Here is a 20006-nt window from a genome sequence, read left to right on the forward strand (position 1 = left end):
TTTCGTACCATCAATCGTTTTCCCCCCTTTCGTTCATACCTTGGTTGGATTTGATTCTTAAGTATAAAAGTTTACTCGTTATTTCCTTGTCTTGAATACCTCCCTAATTCTAATATCTCTTGCTGGTTGTTAACTAGTTATCTTTATGATTCGACTCTTTTAGTATCACATCTTGACATATTCATATATCCCTTTTTAAATTTCCTATCATTTCCTGACCTGGTTATTACCCTTTGTTTCCTTAGTGGAGTGATGACATTGTTGTTTGAGATTTGAGTATCTGGCGTTTCCTTGTTGTCTAATTTCCCTTTCTCCTTGATCATAAGCGTTACCGTTCATACCTCATTTCCTCGCTTCATCTTGCTCCTCCTTTAAGTTTGACATTCGTATCTTGTGAAACTCTATCTTTGACATCCTTGTAATTTTGACTTCAATTTTTACCCTATGAAAGTCATTATAGCTCTCTTGTGGTTTAAGTTTGAGCTCTCTTAACATACTTTGTTTTTATGCTATCTAAGTTACTTTCCTTTTTGTACAACTTCTAAACTTTCAAGCTACCAGTTTCGATTCATTCTTAAAAGTTTATGTACCACGAGATTACTTAGGAATTTTGATAGTTGTTATAGTATAATTTTATGAGTACTACTAATTTATGTCTCTAGTCTTAATTTTATTAGCTTGTGAGATGGGTTTATAATTAATGTCTTAGATGGTCCGAGAGTTTGGTATGTCTGATGAAGGATGCTTATGTTAATTATAGTCAGTTGTGAAGTTGGTGGTCTAAGAGTAGTATGAATTTATATATTAAAGTGCACATTGTTGTCAGGGACTTAGCAAGTTAAACGATTGAAAGTGTTAAGAGGCCTTTGCGAAGTTACTACGTACTGAAGGCTGAGTAGTATAATTGGGATTAATGTTAGAATATTGTGGTATTGTATTATTATTGTCGTATCCTTTGTTCTTGGCTAGTGGGTGAATAGCTTGGAGTTATACTCTAAATGTTGAGCAATTCCTTTAATGGAATATTTGACAATATCGATATTGAAATTGAGATGGAAATCTGGTTACTATGGAGTATTATATTATAGGACGGAGTAATGAGAGAGATGGGGTAGAGAGTTGAGATTGAATTAATTTTTGGGACGAGAGTGACTTTTATAAGGTTGGTCGTGGCCTGTTGTTGTAGCCTAGCAAAGAATTTGGCAAAGTGGCCTAGCCGTGGCCCAGGCCTGGCCTGGCCTGGCCGTGGCCTAGGCAAGCGAGGCCTGGCTAAGTCGCGAGTTTGGGCCGTATCTATAAATTGTTTTGACGCTAGTTTGGTTTATTTAAAATATAATTAAATTAATTTCCGTCTCATATTTTATATAACGATAATTCGTTAATATCGTCCTTTCACATAATTATTTTAGGTGACTCATATGTGGTTGAAGATGAAGAGTAATTTTGGGTTTTAGAAGCTTTCTCAAGTTTATTGCTTGTCTCTTTGCTAGCTGAAGGTAACTATTCCGAGTTACTCGACGAATTAATGTCACATTAGTAGTTGATGTTGTGTTTGTTGTTTGATAAGTGTTTAGGTGATTGATAATGTTTTACTTTTGTTTTTCACATGATAAAAATTGGAAATAACATGAGAATAATATTGCGATAAATTTTGTAATTTGGGCCAAAGTAGGCCAAGACTCTGAGCTGGGCCAGATTGACCGAACGAGTTTGGTCAAGCTAGGTTTAAACCGATCGACCTCGATTTGACCGATGACCGTCGCGGGACTCGGGTCGAGGGTTTGTCTTTGAGGTGAGATTGGATGTTTTATGTTATGCCTTGATATTTGTAATTATCATTTCACATGTTGGTTGTTGGATGCTTTGGATGCTTTATACTTGAGTCTTCTTGCCTTGTTGCCATTTTAGCTTGTTCTCATGAATTATGAGATTAACGGTTAGCTGGAATTTGGACTATTATTGATATTGAGGATATTGTTGGATTGTCTGCTGAATAGACATTTATATAGCCTTTCACATGATAGAAGGTTTGCATTTATGTTGGTAAGTTGGACTCTTTGCCCTCTTATGGTTAAGTGGGTGTCTTACTTGTCTTGTGTGGTGTGGGCTAAAGTATTCAAGCTGGGACTAGGTCCTAGGTGAGTATTTCGGCCTTCATCATAGATAGGTCTTTATAGTCTTTGACGAGTATATGTTCACTGCTTAATAGCCTTTGTGTTCCTCACTTGGTGGGATTATATCCAAGTTGGGGCATGATCTCGTTACTTATTTTGAGAGTAAGTGGTCAGCTTAAGTACTAGCCAACCCTTTGGTGGACTCCTTAGAGTACTCACTTTGTTTTAGAAAAATTGTGGGTCTTGGGTGCGGTGGTGTGTATCCGCATGTCTAGGTCTGCGCAGATTTTAGGCTAGGGTTGTGTTGTGTCTTGGCCATGTTTTGATAGAACCTCTGAGCCAAGATACCGGTTCGATTACCTTCCCTACCTCGTGGTATAGACTCGAGTTACAAAGTGACTATTGACCGTACTAAGAACTTATGCCTGTCTTTGATATATTGCCCTTTCTTGTTTGATAATTCTATGAATCATAGAAGGTGAGATGCAAGCCGGCTATGGTTGATAGAGTTTGGATTCCTGGATGTTATGTGATTCACATGATAGTGTAGTATGAGTCGGTCTAGTATTCACATGCTAGGACTATGTGTTGTTATATTGTTGTTCACATGATAAGCACGATTGTCTAGCATCTATATGCTAAGGCTATGTGTTATTCATATTCATATTCTTATGTTTACATGTTATATTAACTATGACATTTCGTGGCTGGGAGAACTCGGAGTTACTCCCCACTGACCGTGGCTTTCGTATTTGTATAAAATGCGAATGACAGGTAGGTGATGCATATATGGGGTACATGGACGAGCTAGCGAGCAAAGTAACCTTGGGACCTAGACTGGTTTTATTTCATTGTGACCCTTAAACCCTTTTTATGTCACATACATTTTAGGGACATATGTCTCTCTTTCTCATATTTGGTTTGTATAACTTTGTTTCGCGACTTTAGCGATGTTTCATTCATGAGATTTATTTTGGACCTTGCATGTTTGACACCTTCCCTTTTGGATATCCTTATAACAGGTTCAGGTTTTAAAAATTACAGGTTTTTACCCAATTGAACCTATTACAAACATATCCTGTCAGTTTTTCTGTAGAATTACGTGTTTACTTTTCCGCAATATATAAAGGTGTCACACCTATTTGGACGAACTCTATCAAGGACATTTTGAAGGTAAATGATGAATTGATGACACTTGCTATTTTGGAAGCGAACATGAAATCCTTATTTACAATTTCTACAACCTTTTTGGACATGAGTGTGTCACAGTAAGTTTGTTGAGAGATTAGGGTAATAAAATAGATATAAATCACGATTAAAGATATAATAAGTATATTAATTAAGAAAAAAAGGTACAAAATTACTATGTCACGATCTCATGATCAACAATAAAAGTACGTAGTTGCTCTTTCATGGACGGGTTTTACTCTTTCATGGACTTTTTTTCATTTTTTTTTCCATAATATGCCCTTTGCCTAGAGAGGGAAAAAAATCTCCCTAATTCTCTTCCTCACAAGATTAATCAAATCCGTCAAATTACACATTTATGGATGCCAATTTTCATATCGATCAAGTAATAAATCTACTTATTGAGTTTATCAATTATATTATATCAAATTAGGGAATTAATTTACACTAATTAAATTAGGGTTTGTTTCAAAGCCTCGCCGGTGTAAATTGACGGATTTGGTTGAACAAAATTTGCTTTAAACTATTCTCTGATGAAAAATGGCAGATAGAGATTGTTTAATTTCAGTGTTGCAATTGTTCGTAGTTCTATTTAACTAGCTTGGTTCTGGGAATGGTTTCAAGTTTGCGGAATGCTACCTATGCTGTACCGTATTAGGGTTAGACACGGTGGTATTAATGTTAGTGATAATAGGAAATTTGTCGTCTACTTCCTATACCAAAACTATTTATAAAACCCGAAAAAGCGTAGTATTTAGTCGGGGTCGAACTCAAGGATGGTGGGGGTTGCTACGAAGTTCAATTAGGAGTCAAGTTTAATCAAAATTAAAAGAAAAGGTTTTGGTTATAATCACTAGAGCAAAAGACAAACAAGATGATGATAATGAATACGGTTAATTAAAAGCTAGGGCTTTCGGGGTCATCAATATGGTCTAGGGGCAAACATGAAGATCAAAAAGGGTCAATGGTGAAGGATTAACCTAAGATGAAGAACCAATGTCTTGGCTATCTTAAGGGTGGCTACTAATTTTCATTAAGTATCCCTCCTCTCCTAACATACATCAAGACTCCCAAAAACTTTCATTTCAAAGGAGAATTAAGCAATAATGGAAGAAAGGCAAAAGCTTTCACTTGAGCAAATCAACAAACACCTTGAGTGCAATGAATAGGAAAGTTAAACAATTTCACCAAAGACCAAAATATTCAAAGAATCAAGCCCCTAAATTCCATAAAGAATCACCCTAAACCCTAGAGGGAATCTACTCACTCATGTTAAGGGAAATTATGCTAAATAGAGAAGAAAAGCAAACAACACAAGGAGGAGACATGATGAATGTTATAGCAATATCAAAGGACAAGGAAAATGTAAACAAATGATAAACAAGTAAAAGAAGGGAGAGAAATTATACCAACAAAAGAAAAGATGGAAGCTTGATTGATTAATAGGAAGGAAAACCCTTCAAATATCCCCAATACAAACTTCAACAAACAAGTGTAAACAATTGACTATTACTAGAACTAACTAATTCTTGCTAAATATTAATAATAATTATTGAAAGATTAGTGCTTGATTAAGGAGGTATTACAATAAAAATGGAATATTTTTCAGATCTAGGGTTGCGTGTCCAAGGGTTTAAGGAGAGGGGTATATATAGGTTACACAAGGATTAGGACCGAAATTGGAAATGGGCTTTGAAACACGTATGTGCACTCCCGGTCGGTCATCGGCCGCCGGCGGTCATTTGACCGGCCTGGGAGTTTCTGGATTTTAAATTGAAGTTTTGAAGTCATCAGTGTGCACGGCCGGTCAACCGGCCACGTCCCCGACGGGTCGGGGCACCCTTGACTTTGAAGCTTGACGGCCTTTTGAGGGACCGGCCCGGCTAGCGGCCACGGTCATTTGACCTGGGAGTTTCTGTAACTTTCTTCAATTTCTTCGTCTTCAAACTCATAGTGTCTTCCCAGTAGGTTAGCAATGGCCACCGCCACCCGGGGGGGTACTTCTCCAACTTCCTTCCTTCATTTCCTTGTAATACGTACTCCCAGCCGGCTAGCCGGCTGCCGGCCTACCGGCTGAGGGTACTCCTCAGCATAATCCCCTTCATCTTTCATGCATAGCTTAGAAATCCCGTCTTTCTAGCTTCGTTTCGCCCGTTCCCGCCTCAATATCTGCAAGGGGGCCAAAGTGTCATAGTAAAGGGAATCGGGACTAGAAACGAGAGTAAAGGGGGCACAAAACCGCCTTAAAAGGGGTCGAACAAGCATGAAAATAGAGGGAAAAAGAGTGCAAAATGGTCCTATATCAAACTTCCCCACACTTGAACCTTACTCGTCCCCGAGTAAGTCCTCAACCAATTTGCACAAAGCATTATTATGATAGATAATGAAGAGTGGATGCACGATATAAACATCACTCAACTAAACTATTACTTAAGCCGATCGAGTATTAGCGCACTCAACGCCCCTTCAACTCACAATTTGACACCCATGAGGGAAGAGTGCCCTATTGCAAGGCAAGTTGGGTCTTGCTACAAAACTTTCGACACATTCATCATGAAAGCACGTAATCAACAAGTAGAATGCATCTAACAAAATGATCCACTTTCCTCATCTAAGTGGCCGAATTTTTCAAACAACAAAACACGGTTTAGGTCGGGAGTACCGTCTCAGAAGTGCCAATTGAGGTGCCAATCCCCTAAGCGTGACCCAAGCAACCCTTGTGTGACCAATGCTCAAGAAACTAATTCAAGAGCGGGGAAAGGGAAGAGAGGGCAAGTCCGCCGAGAATTACAAGGCCGACACAAGATTCGACCAAAGGACCCATGACTAAGGGGACCAAGGCAACGACATCCTCACGGTTTTCACTCGTCACTCAATGAAAGAACAGGGTGATTTTTGTGACAAAAAGTAACCAAAATCACTCAACTAACTCGACTAGCGAAAACGTGCCCGCAATCTAATGTGTAAGACCGTCCTATGTCCAATGAAATGCAAACAATGATAAAAATGCATACAATATGAAGCAAAGGGTTACAACGGGGCTAAGGAGGAGGTCAAAACGGGATTGGTGCAAGCACCGATTGGATATGTGGAGCTCAAATCAAGAATCGTCGACACATCACATCCCATCTTTTATTGCAACACAAGAGACACGTCTATGCCCTAACATAGCAATGGTGAGCAAAACTATGCAAAAATTGCATAAACCCAACTCAAGTAGGAAAAATTTGATAAAACTCCTTTTATTTCAACAAATGGTAACGTCTACACCGTAACAACGACTCGGTTTCCCAAGCCATGCAAAAAAATGTGCAAACCCGACTCATCTTTGGAAAAACATCAATTTGCCCCTTTTTATTTAGCAACGGCTTTTTCTACCCCTTTAAATGATGAGTAGGGGTGTTGCTCGCCTTTTTCTTTTTCTTGACAACAAACAAATATATACAACATAACTCATTTTTCTTTTGATTTTTCATGACTTTTTCACTTTTCTATTTTGTTTTTCATTTCTTTTTCCCTCTTATTTTATATACAACACCAAATGTAGACAAAATTTCGACCCAATGGACACGTACTTCGTCCATCACCAAATTCCGACTCCACCACCTAGACACTTCTACAAATCATGACCCATTCTTGATTAAGGAGGGGTGTTTTTGGGATGTAGCTCTTTTAGTGGGTATGCCAAAAGGAATAGGCTAAGGCTCAGAGGGGTGAATCAAAAAGGAAATCAATGCAAGGGACGAAACTAAGCTAATTTGGCTATTGTGAGGTTTATAAAAACTGATTTTTGCTTCATATCATGTGCACAAAAAAGTAATGCAATTTCATGGTCTAAGGACGATGCGACACACTTATGCGTAATGATGTGACACGCCTCGCGAGGAGACCTACTCTCAAACCTAGATGAGGGCGGGGTATGAATGTACCCGCCCTAGGAGGCTCTACCCTTACCCTTGAGTAGTTAAGTCGAGCCAAAGGTCTAGTCTACGGCCCTAGGTCTCACAAGATCGGTCTAGACTCATTGGTCAAGCTCCCCCTTCCTCGGCTAACTAAGAGGCCACGGGTGCGAGTCACGAGGAGGGGAAAGGCACTATTGGGCACATTAGTTCATCATGGGGGTACTTGGTTCCCTTCCTTTGACCATGTTCTTCCTTAAAAACTTATTTACAAACTCAATGCAAAAGAAAGAAATGCAACAAGTATTTACATGTGAGCAAATGCATGCGGAAATTTAAACAAACATGAAATGAAACATGCAACAAATTGGCTAAACCTAGCAGCACATCAACACCAAAATTCCAAACGGTCTCCCAAGGAGACACCCAAAGCAACAAAGTTCCCATCCTCCTTCAAAATATCAAAGATACCAAAAAGAAAGAATAGTAAAAAGGAGCAAGAGATAGGAAGGATTATACCAAGCGGTCTTCAAGCTCCTTTTTGCCTCAAGTGGTCAATGCGCCGAGCCAAAGGTTAGACAAAACATATATATACAATGCAAATTTTTTTTTTGAATTTTTCAATTTTTCAATTTTTAGGCATTTTCTTTAATTTATAAACAATTACAATTATAAACAAATATTCACACGAGTGGATATTTCCCTCCCCACACTTGAGATGTACATTGTCCTCAATGGACAAAAGCATAGGGAGTGAATAAGAAAAAGAAAGGAACATATTTTTTTTGTTTTTTGATTTTTCAAAGGGAAAATAACATATTTTTGGGATTTTTGGTTTTGAAAAATTAAAAAGACATATTTTTTTTTTTTTTTTGATATGAGAACTCCCTCCCCACACTTATTTATTTACATTACTTCCAAATGGAAATAAATGTGTGGAGGGAGTACAAGTTAAAAGACATATTTTTGTTTTTTTTTTTTTTTAGGCCCTCCCCACACTTATTTATAGACATGGGAGGGCATATTAGTGAAATAAATTAACATGTTTATGGTTTTTAGGTCATTTTTCAATTTTTAGTTGGTTTTTATTTTGAAAATGCAATGCATGCTCTATTCTACATGCAAAATTGAAATGACAATGCAAATTATGCTAAGTGAATGCATTACGAAATGTGACAATATATTACAAAATTGAAATCTAATGCAATCTTTTATGATGCAACTAAATGAATTATTAACTAAATGCATGCGAAAAATTTAAATATGGATGAGAAATTTGGATAAAGGGGAAAGATCATACTTGTCATTTGGATTGATTGGGAGGATAAACGAAACCATCAACTCGGGGACTAAGACCCCATCTCGTCATCATCATCTTCATCATCTTCATTACCATCACCATCACCATCACCTTGAATTGCCCCGAACTCGGATTCACGAATGAAATCGTCCGCGTTCAAGTGGACATCCGAGCTAAAATCCTCCATTGGTTGGCTCATACCAACAAACATCTCCGGGTGCCCTCCGGCACCACTAGACCCGCCCTCTTGGAAGATCGAAGGGGCACCCCCGAACCACCTCGCGTCATGTCCCTCCCCTTGGGAGGTAGGCGGGGTGGGAAAAACCGGAGCGCTAAAGTAGTCGGGCCGCAAGTTAATATCTCCGTAGCGGAAGGTCCCGTCTTCCGGATGTCCGCCATCCGGGAATAAATAGTAGGAGGGGTGAAGGCCGGAGGGGTGCTTGTAATGGTTCCTCATACAATCGTCATAGACCGGAAATTGACCAAGAGAGGTGTCATAGTAAATCCGGTCAAGTCTTTGTTGAAGGCCATGCCGCTCGTTTGCGGCGTTTGTCATATTAATCTTCATCTCCGCTATGAAGGAAACGAGGTCGGCATGGAGAGGAGGCGATTGTTGTTGGTGTTGACTGGAGGACCCCTCTCCTTGTTGCAAGGGGCCGGGGACAAAAGGAGAAGTCGGTGTGGCATACCGCAAGGTGGACCTTGCGGGAATGATGGGTCGGCCACGAGCATACCGAAGATTAGGGTTAATTTGTTGGGGGATGGAGGGATCTTCAAGATCTTCAATCTCAAGCAAGTAATATTCTTGGTTAGGTACTACTTTCATTTTATCGGGGTTGGGAAGAGGGATAGAATTCCGATCAACTCCATCAACCCGAATTTGCCAATAGTCTAGGCCATCATTCGGGTTGGTCTTCAACCAACCGAGGTTGTGGTGGATATAATTTTTGAACAACATTGTATCACCAATCATAGAACGCAACCCACCCAAGTTGACCCTCCGATTGAGCCTCTTCATCAAATGGGTAATGAGTCCACCCACGACAACGGCCGTATTAGAGGCCGGAGAATTGCTAAGCCGTTGTAATGTAAGGGCCAAATGGTGGGCAATGTCAATTTTGAAAGTAGTTGGGTTGGAGCGAAGGTAAGAGCCGAGAATTTCCAATTCCTCCGTTCTGAAATTATGATTTTCCTCTCGGCCAAAGATGGTCCAACCCATGTACCTATGCCAAACCCGGATAGCCGCATTGTGGACTGTGTTGGCGGCTCTCTTGACCCCCTTAACATCATCTAAACCCGTAATAGCCTTCCATAAGGCCCCATGGTCAAATGTCTCGGGTGCCTTGTGAGGAGGGCTAGTGTCAAGCCCAAAATGGGATGCAAAGGTCGGAAGGGTCAAGGAGTAGTCTTTGTTCATCAATCTAAAGTGCAAAAAGGCTACCTTTTGGGTTTGGCGATGTTTGTCAAGACGGAGGGAGCTCAAAAACTCCCAAGTAAGACGAACATAGGTCCGCTCATGAATTCCATACATCATTTTCATTCCCACCCCATCAAATAAATCAAGAGTAACTTGATATAATCCTAGTTCCCTCATGGATTGACGATCAATGAATCGGGTAGGGACAATAGGGCGTCTCTTGAATAAGACAAACTTACCTTTCATTGTGATTGAGGTGAATTGGATGTCCGGGAAGTCGGGGTCGGAGCTCATGTCGGTCGCCGCCGCCGCTACCGCCTCCGCCTGTTGAAGAGCCAAGTCTCCTCTCCTCACTCTCTTCTTTGGGGCCATGTTTGTGATTTTGATAGTGGGTGAAAGGTTAGGAAGGAGGTGAGGTGGTTGTTGGTGGTTGTTGGTGGTGGTGGGTGGTGGCGGGAAAGGTTGTTGAAGGGAATGAGGGAGGGGGAGTTAGGGTTAGAGTGAGAGAGAGGGGAAGAAAGTGTCGAAAATAATGAGGGAAATTGGGTGAATTTGGTGTTAAAACACGATCAGAGTACTCCCAGCCGGTCAGGAGACCGGCCGCCGGTCACCCGGCTGGGAGTTCGGGTGATTTTTGAAATTCCATAGAAAAGATCAGAAAACTCCCAGCCGGTCAGGAGACCGGCCGTCGGTCACCCGGCTGGGAGAACACCCATTTCCCATTTTCTTCATACGTGCATTCCCAGCCGGTGGACCGGCTGCCGGCCTGCCGGCTGGGACTTCCCTCTTAAGAAAACTTGATGAAAATTCCTCATAAGCGTATCCCCAGCCGGTGGACCGCCTGCCGGCCTGCCGGCTGGGACTTCCCTTCAATCCAATTTGATACATTTCAATTGTATACGCATTCCCAGCCGGTGGACCGGCTGCCGGCCTACCGGCTGGGACTACCCTTCCTTGGGTTTTCAACAAAATTCCAACAAATTTACAGGAACTTCCCAGCCGGTCAGAAGACCGGCCGCCGGTCACCCGGCTGGGACTCCCTTCATCATGATTTCTTCAATAAACCCCTTATTCCAATTCCCATCATTTATTGGCCTCGTTTTCCGTGTTTTCGACTTTCAAACCCGACTCGGGACGTCGGATAAAGGCCAATAAATGGTCAAACGCTTGTTCATCAAACAAAAACCCCAAATCTTCAACAATCATGGCCGACAACAATCAAATTGACAAGTAGTATCCATCCAAAATTCCTCAAATTCTACCTAAATGCATGATATTTACAAATGGTGGTTCTTGTGGAACTCCACCAAACCAATTCATTTTCAAGAGTTTCAACTTTCCCTCATCTCGGGGAGGGGTTCCCCGAGATAGAGTACTTCAATTGGACCTTTGTTATCGCCGTCGTAGTAACGCTTTACTCTTTGACCATTCACCCGAAAGGTACCTCCCTCCTCGCTCCAAAGCTCAAAGGCGCCATAGGGGAATACCTTCATCACTTTGAAGGGTCCGGACCACCTTGACTTGAGCTTACCCGGGAACACCTTTATCTTGGAATTGAAGAGGAGAACGAGGTCTCCAACACTTACCTCTTTTTTCATGATCTTGGCATCATGTCATTTCTTCGTTTGATCTTTGTAGATTTTGGAGCTCTCATAAGCCTCCAATCTCAACTCTTCAAGCTCATTCATTTGGAGAAAGCGCACTTCTCCGGCGGCATCAAAGTCAAAATTCATTTCTTTAAGAGCCCACCAAGCCTTGTGCTCCAACTCCACGGGCAAATGGCAAGCTTTTCCGTACACAAGCTTATACGGGGTGGTGCCAAGCGGTGTCTTGAAGGTGGTTCTCAATGCCCATAAGACATCCGGGAGCTTTTGAGACCAATCTTTCCGGCTCTTGTTGGTGACCTTCTCCAAAATAGCTTTAATTTGGCGGTTAGAAACCTCCACTTGCCCACTAGTTTGAGGGTGGTAGGCAAGTGCGGTTTTGTGCCGCACTCCATGTGATTCAAGTAGAGCTTTGAAGGTACTTTTGCGGAAATGAGATCCGCCATCACTTATGACTACTCTTGGTGTTCCGAACCTTGGAAAAATCGTGCCTTTAAAAAGCTTCATTACAACCTTGCTATCATTGGTGGGGGAGGCAACCGCTTCAATCCATTTGGATACATAGTCTACCGCAACCAAGATGTATTCATTTCCACAAGAGTTGGGAAAGGGTCCCATGAAGTCTATGCCCCAACAATCAAAAAGCTCAATCTCCAATATGTTAGTCAAGGGCATCTCACTTCTCTTCCCAATGTTCCCAACTCTTTGACAAGCATCACAAGATTTAACCAAGTAGTGAATGTCTTTGAACATGGAGGGCCAATAAAACCCACCTTGGAGGATCTTGGCAATAGTTCTAGAGGTGGCCAAGTGTCCCCCATAGGCGGAATTGTGAACCCGGTCCACAATCTCTAAGCCCTCCTCTCTCGAAACACATCTCCGGAACATTCCATCCCCACACTTGCGAAACAAATGTGGGTCATTCCAAAAGTATCTCCTAGCATCATTTCTCAACTTCCGCCTCTCTCTTGGTTCCATTTCATCCGGCAAGAAACCACTCACAATGTAGTTTGCAAGATCCGCAAACCAAGGGGTCTTGGCGGTAACTTCCATGAGTCCATCATCCCGCAACCACTCATTTATGGGTCCACTCTTGTCTTGTATCCCATGGTCTTCAACGGTCAATCTAGATAAGTGGTCGGCAACAACATTTTCCGAACCGGCCTTATCCTTAATCTCTAAATCAAATTCTTGAAGAAGAAGGACCCATCTCAAGAGCCGGGGCTTCGCATCTTTCTTCACCATCAATTGTCTCAAGGCGGTGTGATCGGAGTAAACCACCACCTTAGACCCAACAAGGTATTGCCGAAATTTCTCCACGGCATGAACAATCGCCAACATTTCCTTTTCGGTAGTAGCATATCCACATTGAGTTTGATCAAGAGTCTTGCTTGTGTAATATATCACATGATGCTTCTTATCCACAACTTGCCCAAGCACCGCACCAACCGCGAAGTCCGAAGCATCACACATTATCTCAAAGGGAAGATTCCAATCCGGAGACCGGATTATCGGTGCCGTGACCAATGCTCTCTTCAACCTATTGAAAGCTTCAAGACAAGAATCATCAAACACAAAGGGGGAATCCTTGAGGAGTAATGAGGTTAGGGGCTTTGCTATTTTTGAAAAATCCTTAATGAAACGCCGATAAAACCCGGCATGGCCTAGAAAACTTCTCACTCCCTTGACGTTGGAAGGGGGTGACAAGTTCTCTATGACCGCAACTTTGGCGCCATCAACCTCAATACCCCTACTAGAGACAATGTGACCGAGTACAACCCCTTCCTCTACCATAAAATGGCATTTTTCCCAATTGAGGACGAGGTTGTGCTCCTCACATCTCTTCAACACACTAGTCAAGTTCTCTAGACCATGATCAAATGAGTCTCCATGGACACTAAAGTCGTCCATGAAGACTTCCATGCTTTTCTCTAGAAAGTCCGAAAAGATTGCCATCATGCACCTTTGAAAGGTACCGGGCGCATTACAAAGCCCGAATGGCATCCTTCGGTAGGCATAAACTCCTATTGGACAAGTGAAGGTCGTCTTCTCTTGGTCATCCGGGTGGATGGGAATTTGGAAAAACCCGGAATAACCGTCTAAGAAGCAATAGTAAGCATGGCCCGCGAGTCTCTCTAGCATTTGGTCAATGAAGGGAATTGGGAAGTGGTCTTTTAGGGTGGCGGCATTGAGCTTGCGGTAGTCAATACACATACGCCACCCGGTCACGGGTCTAGTGGGTAGGGTGGTGCCATCCTCTTGTTCAACCATTTGTATCCCCCCTTTTTGGGTACCACGTGGACCGGACTAACCCATTTGCTATCGGTAATTTGGTATATAATACCGGCCTCTAGGAGTTTCAACACTTCATTTTTCACCACCTCGGCCATCTTTGGGTTAATCCTCCTAAGACCATCAACTTTGGGTTGACTCCCCTCTTCCAAAACTATTCTATGCATGCACAAACTCGGACTTAAACCTTTGATGTCATCAATGCTATACCCAAGTGCTCCTCTATGAGTTTTCAAGATTTCCAAAAGCTTCTTTTCTTGGGACTCACTTAAGTTAGCATTAACGATCACCGGATAGGTCTCTCCCTCATCAAGAAAAGCATATTTGAGTGAGGGAGGCAAGGGTTTGAGTTGTACCTTTGGAGGGAGAAAGCCCTCCACTTTCTTTAATAGTTCCTCATCGACTTCGTGATCCTCTTTCATTGCCTCATCATGCAAAGAGATTTGAAAAACCTCTTCCATCTCCGCCTCTTCACGGGCTACTTCGTGCACTACCTCATCAATTACCTCGATTGTGCTCAACCTTTCTATACTTGGACCTTTCATCAAATTTGGCAAGTTAAATTCGGTTTTGTTGCCCTCAATTTGGAAGGTTAGCCGCCCATTCTTCACATCAATGAGTACTCCCCCGGTAGCCAAAAATGGCCTACCTAGGATGATGGGAGTGTGGCTATCCTCCGGAATATCAAGGACAACAAAATCGGTGGGAATCAAAAACTTTCCAACCTTGACGGGCACGTCCTCAAGTACCCCCATAGGGCGCTTGACGGACCTATCCGCCAATTGGAGAGTCATGGTAGTGGGAGCCAAGTTTTGAATGCCAATCCTTTTTGCAACTTTCAAAGGAATAACACTAACACTTGCTCCCAAGTCACAAAGAGCTCTGGTGATAGGAACACCGCCAACTACACAAGGGATGGAGAAGCTTCCCGGGTCACCAAGTTTAGTGGGCAATTTGTTAAGGATATGAGCACTACATGCTTCTTCCATAGCCACTATTTCTTGGTCACCCAAGACTCTTTTCTTTGTCAAAATGTCTTTTAAAAATTTTGAGTAGGTTGACATGTTCATTATCACCTCCGTAAAGGGTAGGGTAACCTCAAGTTTCTCAAGCATATCACAAAATTTGGCATACTTGAGGTTTTCCCTACTCTTTATGGCTCTTGAAGGGTAAGGAATTTTAGAAACAAGTTGGGAATTGGAAGATACCTTTGGAGGAGCCGAACTTTTTGTTACCTTTTTAGAATGTTGCAAAGGTATTTCTTCAATAGCTTCCTCCTCATAAGGGAGGTCTTCCACATATCCATCAACATCCTTGTCCACTTGAATTCCTTTTCTAGTCAAATCTTCACAAGCTTTCTTTCCTTTGGTGTCTTCATTAGCTTTACCCGAAGCCTCAATGGGTGAGCTTTCTTCTTCATCATCCATTTCTACCTCATTCCCCTTGGGATCTTCATCAACTTCCAACTCAAGATCTTTGTAAGGGTCCTCAAGCTCTAAACCACTCCTTAGCACTACCGCATGAGCATGGTGGCTATTTGAGGCATCTTTGGAGCTTTGTCCTTGAGCCAACAAACCACCGGGTAGCCTTTGAGGGTTAGCCATAGCATGAGAAGCCATCCTAGATTCCATTTCCCTCATGTCCTTAAGAAATGTAGCTCTCAAGTTTGCTTGTTCTTGTTGAGTAGCTTTTGCAAAGTTAGCTATCTCTTGGCTATGTTGAAGTTGCATGTTCTTAATCATCTTCAAAAGCTCCACTTGAGAGAGCTCACCTTGGGGTTCTTGATGAGGTTGGTTGGCTATGGGTAAAGGGAACCCATAGTCATATCTAGCATTTGAACCTTGGTTGTTGTTTTGCCCCACTTGTAGGTTACCTCTCGGACCATAGTTGTTGAAATTTGATCCTTGACCTTGTTCTTGAGACCCTTGAACATACCCTTGCCCAAATCCTTGATTTGCTTGATTTACTTGATTCCCTTGGTAAAACCCTTGGTTGCCTTGGTTTCCTCCAAACTCTTGGTGCCCTTGTTGTTGGTTGCCATAGTTTTGGGGTGGATTGTTGCTTGACCATTGGTTTTGATTTCCAAAATTATTTCTTGGGTTTGGGAGAATTCCCCTTGGTTGAGCAAAACCGGGTGGATTGGTTTGGGTTTGTGGTTGGAGATGTTGGGGGTTTTGAACATTGGTGCTTTTGTAACTAAAGTTGGGGTGGTTTCTTAACCCGGGGTGGTAGAAATTGGTATTTGGATTGTAGGTGTTTGGGTTGTTGTAAGGAGGCCTTGGTGGCCTAGGATTGTTGTTGTAACTTTGAAAAGCGTTCACCTCTTGGGTATTCTCTTCATAGGCACCATTGTAATTGTTGCCACACAAGTCATATGTATGACCACTTCCTCCACAAAGTTCACAACTCGCGACTTGAGCAACTTCTTCCATGGGCGGCCCATATGAGGTCGCGGCTTGGTTCACTTGATTCTTTGAAAACTTCTCAAATTGCTTTGTGAGCAAGTCGAGCTTGGCATTTGTCTCGGAGTTGGAGGCATTTTCCTTAGGATATTTCCCGTTCCTTCGTAGCATGTTCCCTCTAGAACCATAGTTTGCCTCCGAGTCTACCATTTTTTTGATCAATGCCGTGCCCTCTTCATCATTCAAGTGGTCAAAGCCTCCCCCCGCGGAGGCATTTACCATCTCCTTAGTTCTTGGTAGTAGAGTTTGGAAGAATGTTTGAGTAATGTACCATTCCGGTATTCCATGGTGGGGGCAACTTGCTATCAAATCTTGATAACGGTCCCAAGCCTCACCTAATGACTCCCCATCCTCTTGTTGGAACGTATGGATCTCGTTGCGGAGCATCGCGGTCTTTGAGGAAGGGTAGTACTTGGCCATAAATGCTTGGGCTAAGTCATCCCAAGTAGTGAAAGTATCCGGTGGGTGAATGTTCAACCACCGGTCCGCTTTGCCGTCAACGAAAAACGGAAACAACATCATTCTCAAGGTGTCTTCGGACACCCCATTCTTCTTCATCATCGATACTTTCCTCTTAAACTTCCGGAGATGAGCATGGGCATCCTCCTCAAGATGACCTCCAAACAAGTCCTTCTCAACTAACCCGACTTGGGCGGGGTGCATTTCAAAATTGTTTGGGGCCAAAGTGCCAAAGTTGATGGGATTACATGAATCATTATGGTTAGGCCGGTTGTGATAACTAAGAGCCATTTGTGGTGGGTGGTTCGGTTCTTGATGTGGTGGTGTTTGAGGTGGACTATTGTAATTAAGGAAGTTATGAAATGGGTTCTCTACTAAGGTCTCAATTGTGGTATTTGGTTGAATCGTAGTTGTTGTATCAAAATTTTGTGGGATGTGTGAGTTTGGTTGATCAATGTTTGCTTGGGTGGAATTGTTCCTCACTCTTTCAAGAGTCCTAGTCCTCAAGGTTCTAAAAAGCCTTTCGGGGTCGGAGTTGAATAGGAGAGCTTGGTGATTCCTTCTAGGCATACACTTGACAAATCGTAAGTCTCCTAGTGTTTTTACACACTAGGGAAAGGCAAAAATCACACACACTCTACAAACAACAATCAACTACTAAAGCAAAAATGACAATTGAGACAAGATTAATTAAAGCAAAGACTCTAAATAAAACTAAGCATAACCTAACGCCATCCCCGGCAACGGCGCCATTTGATAATAGGAAATTTGTCGTCTACTTCCTATACCAAAACTATTTATAAAACCCGAAAAAGCGTAGTATTTAGTCGGGGTCGAACTCAAGGATGGTGGGGGTTGCTACGAAGTTCAATTAGGAGTCAAGTTTAATCAAAATTAAAAGAAAAGGTTTTGGTTATAATCACTAGAGCAAAAGACAAACAAGATGATGATAATGAATACGGTTAATTAAAAGCTAGGGCTTTCGGGGTCATCAATATGGTCTAGGGGCAAACATGAAGATCAAAAAGGGTCAATGGTGAAGGATTAACCTAAGATGAAGAACCAATGTCTTGGCTATCTTAAGGGTGGCTACTAATTTTCATTAAGTATCCCTCCTCTCCTAACATACATCAAGACTCCCAAAAACTTTCATTTCAAAGGAGAATTAAGCAATAATGGAAGAAAGGCAAAAGCTTTCACTTGAGCAAATCAACAAACACCTTGAGTGCAATGAATAGGAAAGTTAAACAATTTCACCAAAGACCAAAATATTCAAAGAATCAAGCCCCTAAATTCCATAAAGAATCACCCTAAACCCTAGAGGGAATCTACTCACTCATGTTAAGGGAAATTATGCTAAATAGAGAAGAAAAGCAAACAACACAAGGAGGAGACATGATGAATGTTATAGCAATATCAAAGGACAAGGAAAATGTAAACAAATGATAAACAAGTAAAAGAAGGGAGAGAAATTATACCAACAAAAGAAAAGATGGAAGCTTGATTGATTAATAGGAAGGAAAACCCTTCAAATATCCCCAATACAAACTTCAACAAACAAGTGTAAACAATTGACTATTACTAGAACTAACTAATTCTTGCTAAATATTAATAATAATTATTGAAAGATTAGTGCTTGATTAAGGAGGTATTACAATAAAAATGGAATATTTTTCAGATCTAGGGTTGCGTGTCCAAGGGTTTAAGGAGAGGGGTATATATAGGTTACACAAGGATTAGGACCGAAATTGGAAATGGGCTTTGAAACACGTATGTGCACTCCCGGCCGGTCAACCGGCCGCCGGTCATTTGACCGGCTGGGAGTTTCCTGGATTTTAAATTGAAGTTTTGAAGTCATCAGGTGTGCACGGCCGGTCAACCGGCCGCCGGTCCCTGACCGGCTGGGGCACCCTTGACTTTGAAGCTTGACTTCGGCTTTTGAGGACTCCCGTATGGCGGCCACGGTCATTTGACCGGCTGGGAGTTTCCTGTAACTTTCTTCAATTTCTTCGTCTTCAAACTCATAGTGTCTTCCCAGCCGGTTAGCCGGCCGCCGGGCCACCGGCTGGGGGTACTTCTCCAACTTCCTTCCTTCATTTCCTTGTAATACGTACTCCCGGTAGGCTGGCCGTGCTTGGCCACCTACAGGTGAGGGTACTCCTCAGCATAATCCCCTTCATCTTTCATGCATAGCTTAGAAATCCCGTCTTTCTAGCTTCGTTTCGCCCGTTCCCGCCTCAATATCTGCAAGGGGGCCAAAGTGTCATAGTAAAGGGAATCGGGACTAGAAACGAGAGTAAAGGGGGCACAAAACCGCCTTAAAAGGGGTCGAACAAGCATGAAAATAGAGGGAAAAAGAGTGCAAAATGGTCCTATATCAGTTAGACAAGCTGTCCGTCTCTGACCGTTAGAGGGGGTGTAAGATGGAGGTCGTGCGTGAGTCGCAGGCAGTGGTACCGGTGTTGCTGGTGATGGCAGGGAAGGGGGTAGGGAGGGTTGTCTAAAGTACGGACATCATTGTTCATCCGTTATTGCTTGTTTGTACTTTTCTTTTTCTTTTTTCTTTTTTAATTTTGTTAAATATTTTGTAATTTAGAGGTATAATGGTCATTTACGTCCATAAAAGAGTAAAACCCGTCCATGAATGAGCACTACCCTAAAAGTAAGAGACTATCTCTCCCAAGTTTTTTTTTTTTTTTTTTTTTTGATGACGAGGGGGTTGAATCCTCCCCGGGCCCATGCATTCCCACACCACCACATGGACCATGTAAGCCACCTCCTTCGGGGGCTGCAGTGGCCAAGTGATCATCGCCCCAGCTGGTAGTCGAACCCTGGACCTCTCAACTCCTGCACTTCTGCAAGCTTCAAGGTTTAACCCGGCTACCACTGGACTAACAGCACTTGGTTTCTCTCCCAAGTTTCGGTGTTTCGGCATTGCTATCAACTCGCACTATAGAAAACAACTTAAGTGGCATTAGCGATGAACAACACACTCTGTTAGTTGATTACTCTTACGACTTTACGACTAATTAGCGATGAACAACACACTCTTTTACTTAATTAGAGCACCATTACTTTTATGATGAATATTTTAACTAAAGTAAATAAAAATTAAAATGGTCTGTACTCCGTAGTATTTAGCATGTTTTAATCATCATAAAATTTGTTTTGAAACAAACATACTTGTACTCATATTTTAAACAAAATGCTAAACTACTTTTGAAAAACTCGTCCTACCAATTGAAGTAAAGTGTTATTACTTTAATTCTAA

At 42.1% G+C, this 20006-nt stretch overlaps 1 non-coding gene across 1 annotated transcript; it reads left to right on the forward strand.

Moving 5' to 3' along the window:
* The first annotated feature begins 16556 nt into the window (after positions 1 to 16556).
* Positions 16557 to 16663, forward strand: LOC141603675 (small nucleolar RNA R71). Its single transcript, XR_012525533.1, has one exon. It is a non-coding gene; the product is annotated as a small nucleolar RNA R71 (small nucleolar RNA).
* The last annotated feature ends 3343 nt before the right edge of the window (positions 16664 to 20006 follow it).

This window comes from Silene latifolia, chromosome 9 (genome assembly GCF_048544455.1).
Source record: "Silene latifolia isolate original U9 population chromosome 9, ASM4854445v1, whole genome shotgun sequence".
Lineage (NCBI taxonomy): Eukaryota > Viridiplantae > Streptophyta > Magnoliopsida > Caryophyllales > Caryophyllaceae > Silene > Silene latifolia.